The following is a 14,325-nucleotide window of genomic DNA, read 5'->3' on the forward strand; positions in this document are numbered from 1 at the left end:
GCAACACTGTATTCTCTCTCCATGTAGGTCTCCCTTCACTTTATTTTGCTTTAAACACGACGCTAAATCTGTTGTTGTTTTTCGTTGTTGCTGTCGTTGTTTCCTTGATGTCGCTGCGATTGCGGTTGTTTTCGTTGCTCCAATTTCATCATCATCTTTATTATAAGCAAATACATAATCTCTGTTGTTGTTTTTACTTTCATAATAATTATTTATGTTATTATTCTACTTATTATTATCGTTAGTCTCTCTACACTACCTTAGTCATAATCATTTGAAAGTTCACTGTGTCTACTTTGTTATTATTATTATCACTTTTTTTTTTTTTTTTTTTTTTTTTTTTTTTTTTTTTTTTTTTTTTTTTTTTTTGCCCTGGCTTAATCATAAGTATTCAAAAGCACAACATGTCTGCCTTGCCTTAAACTTGAAGGCAATGTCTCTCTCTGCCTTAAGCACTCAAGACCATGGCTTCTCTCCCTTACCTTAGCCATAAACACTTTAGCATTGTGTCCCATTTTACCTTAACCTTCCTACTTCACTGTTGCCATAAACATTTTCCCACTATACTCGCTGGAATTTAAAACCATATTTTGTGTACCTTAACTTCACCATACATTAAGAACAGTCGGTGTACCTTACCTTCATCATGAATACATCTGATGAAGCCACATTCTCTCTAACCTACTTTAGCCATACGCTTGAAATAGACTTTTCTAACTTACCTTAATCACAAATTTAAAACTTGTTTACCTAACCTTAAACCCTTCGAATTTAAAGCCACTGTCTCTCCACTTACCTTAACCCTAAATATTCCAAAGGAGATTCTAACCCTTACCTTAACCACAGTCTCTCCGCCGCAAGAAATTTCTTAAAATCTTACTTTACCTTAGTCTTTACCCATTGCCGTTGATCCAGTGGATAACGAGCCTAACAGCCAATCCATAATCCAATCGGAATGAAGGATAAATGATCACATAACACTTGCAATTCGTCTCAGATTGGATTATAGCAATCGCCCTAAAATGGATTTGAATGACAATGATGAGATATCCAAGGCGGGGTGGAGGGGTGGAGGAGTGGGGGAGGGGAGATGGGGAGAAGGAGGAGGGGGTGGGAAGGACAAGGTTGTTGAATATTTTTCGAAGGAAAGGAGGGAGAGAGAGAGGGAGGGAGGAAGGGAAGGAAGGAAGGAGGGGGAAGGACGGAAGGGGGGGAGGGAGAGAAGGAGGGAAGGAGGGAGGAAGTTAGGGAGGGAGGGAAAGAGGAAGGGGATAGGTCAGCTTGTGGAATATCTCTCGAGGGAAGGGAGTGGAGTCTTTGAAGGAGGGAAGGAGAGAGGGAGGGAAAAGGGAAGGGAGGAGAGGAGCTTGTTGAACATTTCTCGAGGATCCTGGGAGGAAGGGGGGGGGGGGATTCCTTTTTAGGGAAAGGGGGAGGGAGGGAGAAGCAGGGGAAGGGAGAGGGAGGGAGAGGCAGGGTGAGGGGGAGGGAGGGAGAAGAAGGGGAAGAGGAGGGAGGGAGAAGCAGGGGAAGGGGCAGGGGGACGCCAAAGTTGAATCCTTGAGTGAGGGGAAAGGAATGGGGATGGGGGGGGGGGGCGTTGGTAGGTGGCGGAGGGGGGGAGAGACTGCCTTCCTTCTGATTTCCTGTTTTTATTTTTTCTTCATTGGTCTAAGTTTGTTATTGATTATTATCAGGACTTAATGTTTTTATTACTTACTCTTATGTCTGTATTCATAGTTTTCCTTTTTTTTGTGTCTGTATTCTTTTTTCTCTTTTCTCTTTTTTTTATTCTACGTGTTTTCTCACTCTCCATTTGCTGCTTTCTCCTCTTCTTTCTTTTGATGTAATGAAAGGCAATACAACACGCACAACTAAGCGTACCTCTCTTGCTCTATTGTATATATAACAAATAAAACAAGACCTTTATGAGGACAGTACGATATCCTTGAACGATCCAAATCCCGACTTTTTCACCCCTTTTCATGCCTTCAACTTGGTTTTCTGTTTTGCCTTCCATTTTGTCATCTATCCGTTTAACCAACTATCTTGCGTTTATTCGCTGGAAAGAAATAACTGGCAACTCAATCCGGACTTTGGAGTACTCTGATTCGCAAAGTCTCTTTTGAGAAAGAAAGTAAAAACGAGAAGAAAATCTGTGTCGAAAGCACCAAATTAATTAAAATGATAAAAAAAAATTTAGTAAAAGTTTTCGAAATACAAAACATGCAAATACAAGAGTTAATTGTTTAATGATTAGAATTGATAGAGATGATTAAAGATTTATAATCGGAGTACTCCAGAATCTGGGATGAGTGGCTAGTTCATATTTTTTTATTTTATCTCTATGCTCCTTTGGATGTGGGCAGAGATTCTCGAGTCTGTCTTAGGGACCTGGTTTCTATCTAGCGCGGTGGTCTCTCGAACCGGGCAGGGCGTAGAGTGGCACAAAAGGTGAAGGCGAAGATAATGTGCAATTCTGCCGTGGGATGGCGTGCATATTGCATTTGTTCTACGTCTTTGGCTGGAGTGACGTAATTCCGGTGATTATGTAATAGGTATGTGTTGATTTCGTATGGTTTTCCCAGAACATGGATATGCATTGTGGAGTGATTTAGTCTGTCATTTCTATATAGGGTTTTTACATTATTTTATATTACATTAAAGATCTTATTTTAAACCTTAATGTATAAAAACTACGGCAAACTAGATTTCTATTGAATTTGAATTTGTATTGTAAATTTATTCAGTCTGATTCCAAAGGAGATTCTAACCCTTACCTTAACCACAGTCTCTCCGCCGAAAAAAAATTCGGCGGAAATATATATATATATATATATATATATATATATATATATATATATATATATATATATATATTTATATATTTTTATTTTTTATTTTACGCGTGATTTATTTATATATCAACAAAGGCCTGTTAGATTATGTATGATTTTTACTGAAAAAATATTTATTGTGATATTATTCATTTCCATTCCTATCTTTTCTAAAAGTCCTGCTATAAGCTCTAGACACATAAGGTTTTCCTATGGTCATAATGGTGATTTTAACTTAATATATCAGTGTAAATTTACAGGCCTTTTTGTGGTGTCAAGGGGCATCTGCAGGACAAAGGGGTAAATGAGACATGATATTGAAGGCATACAAATGGATGGAGAGAAGGATTTCGTCTCGATAGATAAGACTGTATAATGGACTTGATAGATGTGAGTGACATGAGATGATTTATCAGTTCATTTTGTATATTTGAGGAGAGGCTTTTTTTTTTTTTTTTTTAGTTTCCTTTTCTCTCTCTCTCTCTCTCTCTCTCTCTCTCTCTCTCTCTCTCTCTCTCTCTCTCTCTCTCTCTCTCTCTCTCTCTCTCTCTCTCTCTCTTCTCTCTGTCATTCTCTCTCTCTCTCTCTCTCTCTCTCTATCTATCTATCTATCTCTATCTATCTATCTATCTCTCTCTCTCTAAACAGCTAAAGAAAGAAAGAAAGAAAGAAAAAACGAAATCTCCAAAACTTTTCCCTCCATTATGCATATCATTCCTCCCTCTTGGAGAGAGAGAGAGAGAGAGGGAGAGATAATAAAAGGACCAAGAAAATATATAATTAAAAGAATTTAAATAAAGGGCGTCCCCCCTCTTCCCCTCCCCACCCCCTCAGGTTTCATTCGTAGATTTAGTGGTGTTGACTTAAGAACTGTAGGGGCAGGGAAGGGGGGGGGAGGGGGGGGGCGAGGGGGGAAAAGAAGGAGGGGGGAGGGGAAGAAGGAGGAAGGGGGGGTGGGAGCTCGTGTTGCAAGCGGCTTCCTGCGTCGCCCTCTAGTTGGCGGCTTCTGCACTCCGTTGCAACATGTCCCTGGAAGAGCAATAGAGAAAGAGATAATAATGAGTGATTGCAAGAATGAGAAAAAACAAATAGATAGAAGAGCAACAGACAGATACACGAATAAACGAGATGAGTAAGTCGAGTAAATGGAGTGAATAAATTTTAGAGCAATAGAGAAAGAAAGAGATGAATGAGTCGATTTATGAATGAGCAAATTAATTTTATTACCTGATGCATTATAACACCGGGATCGTAATAAGTTGACTCACGAATAGATGAATCAATGGGTATATTAGAGTACGAGATTTTACACATATAAATCTGGAATAACGAGTAAATAGATGAATATTCAAGTGAATACAGTAGGTAAATCAATACATTAATGAATATATAAGTATAAAAGTTATTAAGTAGACAGTTAAGGCTATAAGTAAAAGAATAAGTAAGATGATAATTCATTAGAAAAAAAAAATGTTTAAGGATATATGGAAGAAATAAATATCTGAAATGATAAGTAAATAAACAGGTTTTCTTTCCGGAATAATTCTGATAACTGATTTTTTGTTAATTTACTTAATATAAAGAAAGTACATGATGGCTAGTTAAGGGTAATATGCAATGTATATGTATATTATTCTCGTCATCTTTATAGGGCAAGAATATACGGGATGTATTATAGTCCTATTGTACTTACTTACATATACGTGTACTTAAATGCAATATTTGTGTGTGACTGTGTGTTTATATGTTCGTAAAAGCATATTTACAAAAGCATCATATGCGTACATTATCTCCGGGCATGTGTTTGTTTGTTTTTTTATGCTTAAATGTGCGTATGTTATCTGAATGAACTTCACTGGAGGCCGAAATGAACTTTTCTCAAGAACTTTAAAAGAAAAGGCAAAAAAGCTTACCCAGCTCTGATACTGACAGTAATAAGGGCAATAAGAGAAATAATGATGATGAGAGTGATGATAATAAGAATAAGAATGCTAATGATAATAATTATGATAATAATAATAATGTAATAACAATGATAAATCATGATAATGATAATAATAATAATAATAATAATAAAAGAAGAAGAAGAACAGTAATAATAATAATAATGATAATGATAATAACAACAACAATGATAATAATAATAATAATAATAATGATAATAATAATAATAATAATAATATTAATAATAATAATATGAAGAAGAAAAAGACGAAAAAGCAAAAGTATATGCTAATGACGAAAAAGCGGCCTTCGAGTGTGTTCAAGTTGCAGGCCAAGCTTCTTGCAACCTCTCCCCCTCCCTTTAAAAAGACACCCGTTTAAAAGACCTCCCGATAAAGACCTGCAGATGCTGAGACAATGTTGTTCTTAAGAGTGTATTGTGCTGACGCTCTCTGTGGCCAGCTTCTCAGCTCTCCATTGACTGTACTTGAGTGCCACTAGCGGCTATCACGGCGAGCTCCTCCTTCTCCTCCTCCTCTTTTTACTCCTCCTCCTGCTCTTTCTCCTCCTCCTCCTCCTCCTTTTCCTCCTCCTCCTGCTCTTCCTCCTCCTCCTACTCTTCCTCTTCCTCCTCCTCCTCTTCCTCTTCCTCTTGCTCTTCCTCCTCCTCCTCCTCTTCTTCTTCCTCCTCCTCCTCTTTCTCCTCCTTCTCTTCCTCCTCCTCCTCCTGCTCTTCCTCCTCCTCCTCCTCCTCCTCCTCCTGCTCTTTCTCCTCCTCCTCCTCCTTTTCCTCCTCCTCCTGCTCTTTCTCCTCCTCCTCCTCCTCCTGTTCTTCCTCCTCCTCCTCCTCCTCTTCCTCCTCCTCCTGCTCTTCCTCCGCCTCCTCCTCCTCCTCCTCTTCCTCCTCCTCCTGCTCTTCCTCCTCCTCCTCCTCCTCCTCTTCCTCCTCCTCCTCCTCTTCCTCCTCCTCCTGCTCTTCCTCTTCCTCCTCCTCCTGCTCTTCCTCCTCCTCCTCCTCCTCCTCTTCCTCCTCCTCCTGCTCTTCCTCCTCCTCCTCTTCCTCCTCCTCCTGCTCTTCCTCCTCCTCCTCCTCCTCCTCTTCCTCCTCATCCTCCTCTTCCTCCTCCTCCTCCTCTTCCTCCTCCTCCTGCTCTTCCTCCTCCTCCTCCTCTTCCTCCTCCTCCTCCTCTTCCTCCTCCTCCTGCTCTTCCTTCTACTCCTCCTCTTCCTCCTCCTCCTCCTCTTCCTCCTCCTCCTCCCCCTCCTCCTCCTCCTCCTCCTCCTCCTCCTCCTCCTCCTCCTCCTCCTCCTCCTCCTCCTCCTCCTCCTCCTCTTCCTCCTCTTCCTACTCCTCCTCCTCCTCCTCCTCTTCCTCCTTCTCCTCCTCTAACTCCTGCTCCTCCCCCTCTTCCTCCTCCTCCTTTTCCTCCTCCTCTTCCTCCTCCTCCTCCTTCTCCTTCGCATGTGCTCCTTATCCTTCTCTTTCTCTTCTTTATCAGTTCTTTCACCCTTCCTCCTTCCTTCCCTCCTCTCCCCTCCTCCTTTTCCCTCTTTTTCTGTCCTTTCCTACTTTCCCCCTTTCCCTCTTTCTTATGTACTTATTCACCCTTTTCCCCTCTTCCTATCCCATTCTCTCCCCTCTTTCTTCTCCTTTCCCTCTCATATGTCCTCTTTACCTTCTTTTTTTTTTCCCCTTTCTTCTCTTCCTCACTCTTCGTTTCCCCCCTCCCTCTCTTCTGTGCTCTTTATACTCCTCTTTTATTTCCCCTTCCCTCTCTCTCCCCTCTCCTCTTTTCCTTCTCTTTATCCTCTCTTCCCTCTCCTTTTCCTCTTTTCCTTCTCCCCTTTCCTCTTTTCCTTCTCTTTTTCCTCTTTTCCCTCTCCTTTTCCTCTCTTTCCTGTTCCTCTCTTCCCTCTCCTTTTCCCCTTTTCTCTCTTTCCCTCATCTCTTCTACCCCCTCCCCTTCCCCCCCCCCCCCCGTTCCACCACCAGAACATCACCTCATTCACTCTAGATTTACAAGGCCTTGGACCCCCCCTCCCCCCTCCCCACCTTGCCCCTTGATACGTGCTCAGTGCTAGAGAGCAAATCAAAATATATATATATATATATATATATATATATATATATATAGGTAAATAGGTAAATTAATAAATGACATAGGTAAATAAATACATGAATGAATAAGCTAAAAGTGATTGTCTTCTTTGTAATATTATATGAAGAAGTAAAGAATTAGTGAATCTTTTGTATAATTATATATAAATTAATCTTCTTAATTATATCTTAATTATACCTTGATTATATATTTTATATAATTGTATCTTAATTTTATCTAAAATATGTCTGAATTATATATTTTATATAATTATATTTTAATTATGTCTTTTCATTATATCTTAATTTCCATTACATCTTAATTTTCTCGGAAGAGAATGAGTAAGACAAGATTATCTTTTCATTATATCTTCATTTTCTTGTCGATAGATTAGATGATTATCACAACGATGATAAAAGTAATGATGATAATGATGATGGTCGGATCATCAGTAATAATGATAATGATAATAATGATAATGATAATGAAACTAATAATATTAATGATAATAGTAATATCAGCATTGATAATGATGATAATAGCAATAACGAAAATAGTAATGATAATTATAATACCAATAACGACAATTATGCTAGTAATGATAATGATAATATCAACAATAATAACAATGAAAGTGATAATAATAACTATAATGACAATAATAAAAAGAGTAGCCTCCACAAACATCATTTCCGAACGCAGGAATCTCGTCAGAACCGACGGGCATGACGTGTACGCACGTGCCATGTCCACTGTGAGTTACTTGTTTGATTTTTTTACACATAGATGGCTGCACTTGTACTAAGTCGCCAATGAGCCAATTACGAGCACTGCCTGTCTCGACCGTTTATCCTTTTTTTGATTTACGAAAATATTTTACGTTTTCTTATTTTGCTGTTACTAATGTTTTTAACATGGTAGTAATTATAATGTTTATAATAAAAATAACACCATCGATATTCATAGCATTAGTAAAAAATACGTTTTTCCAGACAATTCAAATCAGGTAAGGTCACAAGGTCTAGTAATTGACTCCATTGTGGCTAAGCACTAGCAGAGCCATCTATGTGCAGAGACATTTCACAAAACATATAGAAAATGAGCACAGCATTTTCCCCATTTTTTATTACTCTTCCCCGGCGGCATTGGGTTCCTCGTTTCACTTTCTTCCGAGGACCACGAGACAAAGTGGCATCGCGATTATAATTATTCTTGCTTGGCTGGGGGGTGGGGGGTGGGAGAAGGGAGGGGGAGGTTAAAGAGATGGGGGAAAGATGGAGGGAGGGGGGGGGGGGAGGGGAGAGGAGGAGAGGAGGTGGAGGAGGATGAAGGGAGAGGTGAGGGAGGAGGGGAGGTTAGGGAGGAGAGAAGGGGTGGGGGGGAGGGAAGGGGAGGGGGGAGGGCAGGTGAGGGAGGAGAGAAGGGGAGGGGGGGAGGGTAAGTGAGGGAAGGGGAGGGCTAGTCAGGGAGGAGGAGGAGGTGGAGAAGAAGAGAGAGGGAGAAGGTAAGTGAAAGATAAGAAGGTAAAGGGGAGAGCGAAAGGGAAGAGGGAGTAGGAAGAGAAGAGAAAGGGGACGAGGATGAAGAGAGAGGTGAGGGAGGGAAAAGAAGAGGGAAGGATGAGGGCAGGTGATGGAGAAGGAGGATAAAATAGCAAGAAGGAGGGAGAAAGTAAAACAAACTTGAGAAGAAAAAAAAAGAAACAAAAAATAATGACCAAAAAAACACAAGAAGGACAAAGAGACGGGAAAAAAAAAAAGAGGGAAGGAAATGCGACCAGGTGAGGGAGAAGAAGAGGGGAAGAGGGGAAGAGGGGAAGGGGAGGGAGAGGGGAGAGGAGCAAGGACAGGGAACGTGAGAGCCTCCGCTGAGCTGGCAGCAATTCCGAGGGCTCCTGTCTCTCGCCCTGCCTTTTATTTACGGCAGCGACCCGGCTCCAGGGCGGGGATAGGGGGGGGGGGGAGGGAGGGTGGAGGAGTCGGAGGGGGGAAGGAGAGAGGTTAGGACGGAGGCAGGACAAGGAAGATGGTGAGGGAAGGCGAGGCGATGAGGTAGGAAAGGAACGGAAAGGATGGGGGAGTAAGAGGAGGAAGAGAAGGCAGAGAGAGGAGGAGGGAGAGGGGAGGAGGCGCGAGGGAAGGGTAAGGAGCAGACGAGGGCGCGGGGGATGCTTAGGAGAGGAGGAGTAGACGTCTCGAGGAGCGGGTCGAGGAGACGTATGTAGGGCAAGGTAGGAGGAAAGGAGGGACAGGAGGAGGGAGGAGAAGAGGAGGGGAAGGAGATGGAGGAGGGGGAGGAGGCCTAGGAGGACAGTAGGGAGGGTTGGTAAGTAAAAAGGACGAGCAGGCAAGGAGGAGATAGAGGAGGAAGGAGGAGGGGTATGGGGAAAGAAGAGGGAAGGAACAGAATGAAGGAACGACAAGTGAAGAGGATGACCATGAGGAGAGCACTGAGAGCGACAGAAGAAAGAGCGAAAGCAAGGAAAAGAGATCTGTATGGAAGCTGGGAGCTACGATGAAAGAATGGAGGAGGATGGTAGCGCTGAGGAAGGAAAGTGGATTGAGCAAACAAGGGGAGAGACACATAGCAGACAGTAGGGAAAGTAAGGATGAGACGGAGTAAGGAGCGAAGAGGAGAAAAGGAGAGGAGAGGACTGAAGAAACTGAACAAAGATAGAGGTAAGGAGGATGCGGAAGCAGGAAAGAGGTCCAGAATAGCATGCGATCTGCTGCAAGGTGTAGACAGTGGGGTGAATGACACAAAGCAGAGGACGGTCCTCAGTAACGAGTGAAATAGAATCAGGTCAGCAAGGGTGGGGGAGAGGAAAGGATTGAAAGGCTCGAACTAAGAGAACGTACGGATTGACAGTTATGGTGGCGGCAAGTCGGCGAGGAAAAGAACAGGATATGGAGCGAGAAGTTAGGAGAAGAAGGAAAGACAAGAGACCACAGCGAAGAGAAACGAATGAAGGGAGCGGAAAGGAAAAAGGCAAAGGATAAGGAGATAGGGAAAAAGCTGACAGAAGAGATTCGGAAGGTGACATCTTCTTAGATGGCTAGAGCAGGAGGAGGAGTGAGGAAGTAAGGATCGGTGAGGCGGGTGAGACAAAAGTGAAAGTAAGCAAGGTCAGTTAAGAAGGAGGAAGAAGAGATGAAAAGGAATGGAAGGTACAGAGAGAAAGTGGAAACGAAGATAAGCAAAGAGGAAAGGGGTGTGGGGACTGGTGAACATGGGAGGGATGAATGTTAAAGGCATGAGATCGAGAGGACCCAAAGACTGAAGACAGAAAAATGTATACCGAGAGGCTAATGTTTAGAGAAAGGAAGAGTACAACCCAAGTTAACTGGAAATGCAGAATAGAGGATAGAGTCGACAGTGCCACGATGTTGGCCACGGAACGTAACTACACAGGGCATAATGCATAAGCAGACATAAAGAGAAGCAACCTTACAAGACGAGATAAAACAGTCTGACACAGGAATAGATGCGAGCAAAGAAAAGCGAGAAAAGGAATAAGAACAAGTAATGTCAAATGATGACTGAGTAGGCAATGAAGAGAGAAAAAGTCGTAGAGGTGCAAGCGAGACAGAGACCAAGAGAGATCTTAACAGTGGAAAGATTGCACTAAATGTCGAAGACAGTAGAACTGAGTGAAGAAGTAAAAAGACGGAGAGGATGAGAAAGAGAAGATAATGGAAGAAAGGAATCGTACACAGGAATAACAGGAAAAAAGCGCAAGGAGGAAAAAGGATACAAGGATCTAGATAAGGCAGAACGTAATCCCATGCGAACATAGAAAAATGAGGATATAAAGGAAACAGAGCGAGAAGGAAGAGAGAAGCCGTCAGGGGAAGGACAAGCGGACGGTCGCCTCTGAGAGACGGGTTTTACACACGCTAGAATCTCCATCGCTTGAATTACTAGAGGCTGAAAAGTGCCGTTCAAAATAGTCTCCGCCACATCGGCTTCCCACTATCTCTGCGCGTGCTTTGAGAGTAGAACCTGATCACGTCGCGATGAGAGGTGTGTTTTATCTTCTATCTAAAAAAACAGAGACAAGTCCTCATGCTAGTGCTGACGTGTGGTAGAGTTATGGTGTGTAGTGTGCGGTGTGGTGTGTATCTGTGCTGCGATGAGAGATGAGGTGTGCGTGGTGGTTGAGAGTGAATGTAGTGAGATCGTGCTGTGATACGAGTGTACGTGAGAGTGTAAGTGTGTGAACAGTGTAAATTGCTAATGTACGTGTATGAGCATGTCGTGTTGTCTATGGTGTGGTGTGTGTCAGCTGTGCTTTGACTAGCTATTGTCTGTTCTATGACAAACCGAGCTACGTAAGCAAACACAATACACAGCATGCCTACAACCCACAAAGCACAAACGGGAACACATCAAACAAAACCACTATCACCATCCATCCTTGGGCTCCACACGTAAAAGACATGATACACAAATGCATACAGGAAATGCAAAATACCGAGTACATTCCACAAGAAGAAACACAGCGAGTAAGTCCATTCGACAAATTGCTGACAGTCGGCGAGAGATGCCCAGGCGACTACAGTTAGAGAACGTCCATGCTGCCGACATTGGCGATGGAATAACTCATGTAAATCAAGTACGAACCACAACCTACACATAATGTTTTTGTGAAATCGAACATCTTACATGCCCTCAGCGTCCTTGCTGATGGCACATAAGAGTGTCCCTTCATAAGTAGAATTTCGAAGACAAGTAGTAGGATGCGGGAGCAAAGGTGAGGGGATATCGGAAATGTGAAGTTTTGTGTGTGCGTAGTAGTTGTCTTCTAGAGTGTCTGTTAGGTAAGTTGGTGAGTGTGTAGTTGATGATGTGTTGTGTGTGTCTAGCGCGAGTGGTCGTGTGGTGAGATAGTGATGGGCTGGGTTGCGAGTGAGCGTTGCTGTGTGTTGGGTGGTGGGTCGTGGATGTTGGTGTCTTTGCATAGAGTTGAAGAGTAGTTGCGTTCTCTGTTTTCTGAGTTCTTGTTTGTGTGATATCTGAGTCCAGTGAGTTTGTGCGTGTGAGATTTATTCAGAGATTAAATTTTTCTGATATTAAATATCAATTGTTTTTCTGTCGAGTTTACTTGCAAGAATCTATCTAGTAATGAGTTAGATGTTCTATAAGTAGTAGCGATAGTTGAATGAATGTGTTATCTCAAGATTGACTTAATCTAACTCTCAGAGCACGTGTTTATTGCGTTCTTTAAACGAGGTCGCGTTAGTAAAATAAGAGTTTTTGCATTCTGAAGATGTGTTTGCTGAGTGTGTTTAGCAAGACTTTGCGTATGAAGCCTACAATCAGCGTCTGTAATATTTTACAATTACAATCTTAGCAAATACATAAAAACTCTCCATCAGACATATTACATGTACTCAAATTCAAAAGTCAACTTATAACACCTAATTATATTGTATTCACACGACCACGAACTCTATCAAAAGAAAATAGAAGCAGAGCACGATGTACTATTCATGGTGTTAGATAGTGATGAGCATGATCATGATAGTGATATCATATATATAAAAGGAGGTAAATATAATCATATATGATATATAAAGTATAATGATCATTAGATATATGTACTAGTAGTGATTGTATATAGTAGAGTGATGTGACACATGTGTGTGTGTAGGTGTTTTATATAATATATATACAATATATAAAATAAATTGCCTTACTTCTATATAGAATATACATCTTAATAAGTAATATGTGATCGTGGTAGTGATGTCGCAAGCTGTGAGTCGTGTGTGTGTGTTGTGTAGAGGTGTGCGTAGTGATGCGATGTATGTATATTATATACTACTAAGATATATTAATATCCAGATAATAATGATAGTCTATAAGCACTCAATAAAAATAATACTATAGTAATAATATAGGATGTGTGATGTGGACTAAAATAAGTATACTTATACCTTAGTTATAAATTGCTAAGCCAAAAGAATATACTGACAGTCATGCTTAGCATTCATATAAAACAATATATTCAAAAATAATTATACTAATTTACACACCTGCTTTCTAGTCACAACTAATATCTGAACTCTTATGCATCCTCAAATCTTAGCTTCCCCAGTATATGAACAGATAGACCGGTTCTCCACTCCTCATTTCACATGTGAAGTTAATACACACAGACCATAACCACAACTGACACGAGCTGACCTGACTACTTGTGCGGCGGACAAGTCTCAAATGCTGCCGAACTAGTAACAAATCCTTTTAACCCTTAATCTATGTCTCTCCCCTGTGAACGCATTCTAAGCTGGGTCATCCCCCAGGACAGCAAAGCGGTCACTGCGGGCGAAACGCTGGCATCACACCACATCAAACTCGAACCTACATACAGCGATATGAGTGCTCACCTTCCTCCTCTCCAGTATATATTACTCCTCACCTCTTTACCTGACTCCCTTTTCTACCGCTCAACGTGGGCAGCGGATCAAGCCCAACTTTACTCTTGCCCTCCGGCCAATTCCACTCATCCCTAGACCTAACGTCAGCAAATCACTCTCTCCATCTTCTCATCTTCAGAGTCTCAATGCTTCTATAACTACCATGCTCTTCTCCTCCTCCATCACTTTCATCTTCAAAATACTTCCTCCTCCTCGGTTAAGATATGATAGGTCTCTCCTCTCTACTTCACCTCCAGACTGATCTGTCTCTCTCAAGTCTTCGCATCTCTCTTTCTCCATGTCTAGGCCAATGCTCATCTATCCTACTCCAAAATTTAGCTCTAACTTACATCTTCATCTTTCCCCATCTATCGATCTATCCTCCTACATTAAATCGTCTTGTATGATACGGCTAGGTCTAGAAAAATAATAGATACATATATATTAATGCTATGACTAAAGTAAATTTTCTACTCTCTGCGATTACTATCTCGCCTCCACCTCTGACTCACAAAGACCCCTCTTCTACTAACTTCATCTGCGCTGCTCTCGATTATCAGCTCACCTCTCACTCCTTCTCTCAGCTCTGTCATCGTCATCTTCCGAGCGTTCTTCCTCCTACATCGTGCTCCATCTCTCACCATACATGCATAGATCTCTAAACAAACTCCATAATCTTTCTCCTCGAACAAAAATTCCTCTCTCATCTCTCTCTTACGCATCTACCACATTCTCTCACCACAATCAGTTTCCGATCTCATCCTCTCTCCTCACTCATCATCTTCATCACTACTCACAGCCATCCCTTAAAAAGCATAAGAGGCAAGGGGAAAGTGGTTAGGGCGTGCGGCAGTGCCTGCGAGATTCAACAGCAAATGGCTAAAAACTAGGGAAGCCTAAGACATGTAACATTATAATGTCACCTGCTACACTATTCCACATCGTACAATCAGAAGTGAAAAGAGTAAGTAAGACATAGCCTGAGACTCTTAACACGCGAGATCCATAAAGACATAGAATTTAAAA

The sequence above is a fragment of the Penaeus chinensis genome, chromosome 43 (assembly GCF_019202785.1).
Source record: "Penaeus chinensis breed Huanghai No. 1 chromosome 43, ASM1920278v2, whole genome shotgun sequence".
NCBI classification, from domain to species: Eukaryota; Metazoa; Arthropoda; class Malacostraca; order Decapoda; family Penaeidae; genus Penaeus; species Penaeus chinensis.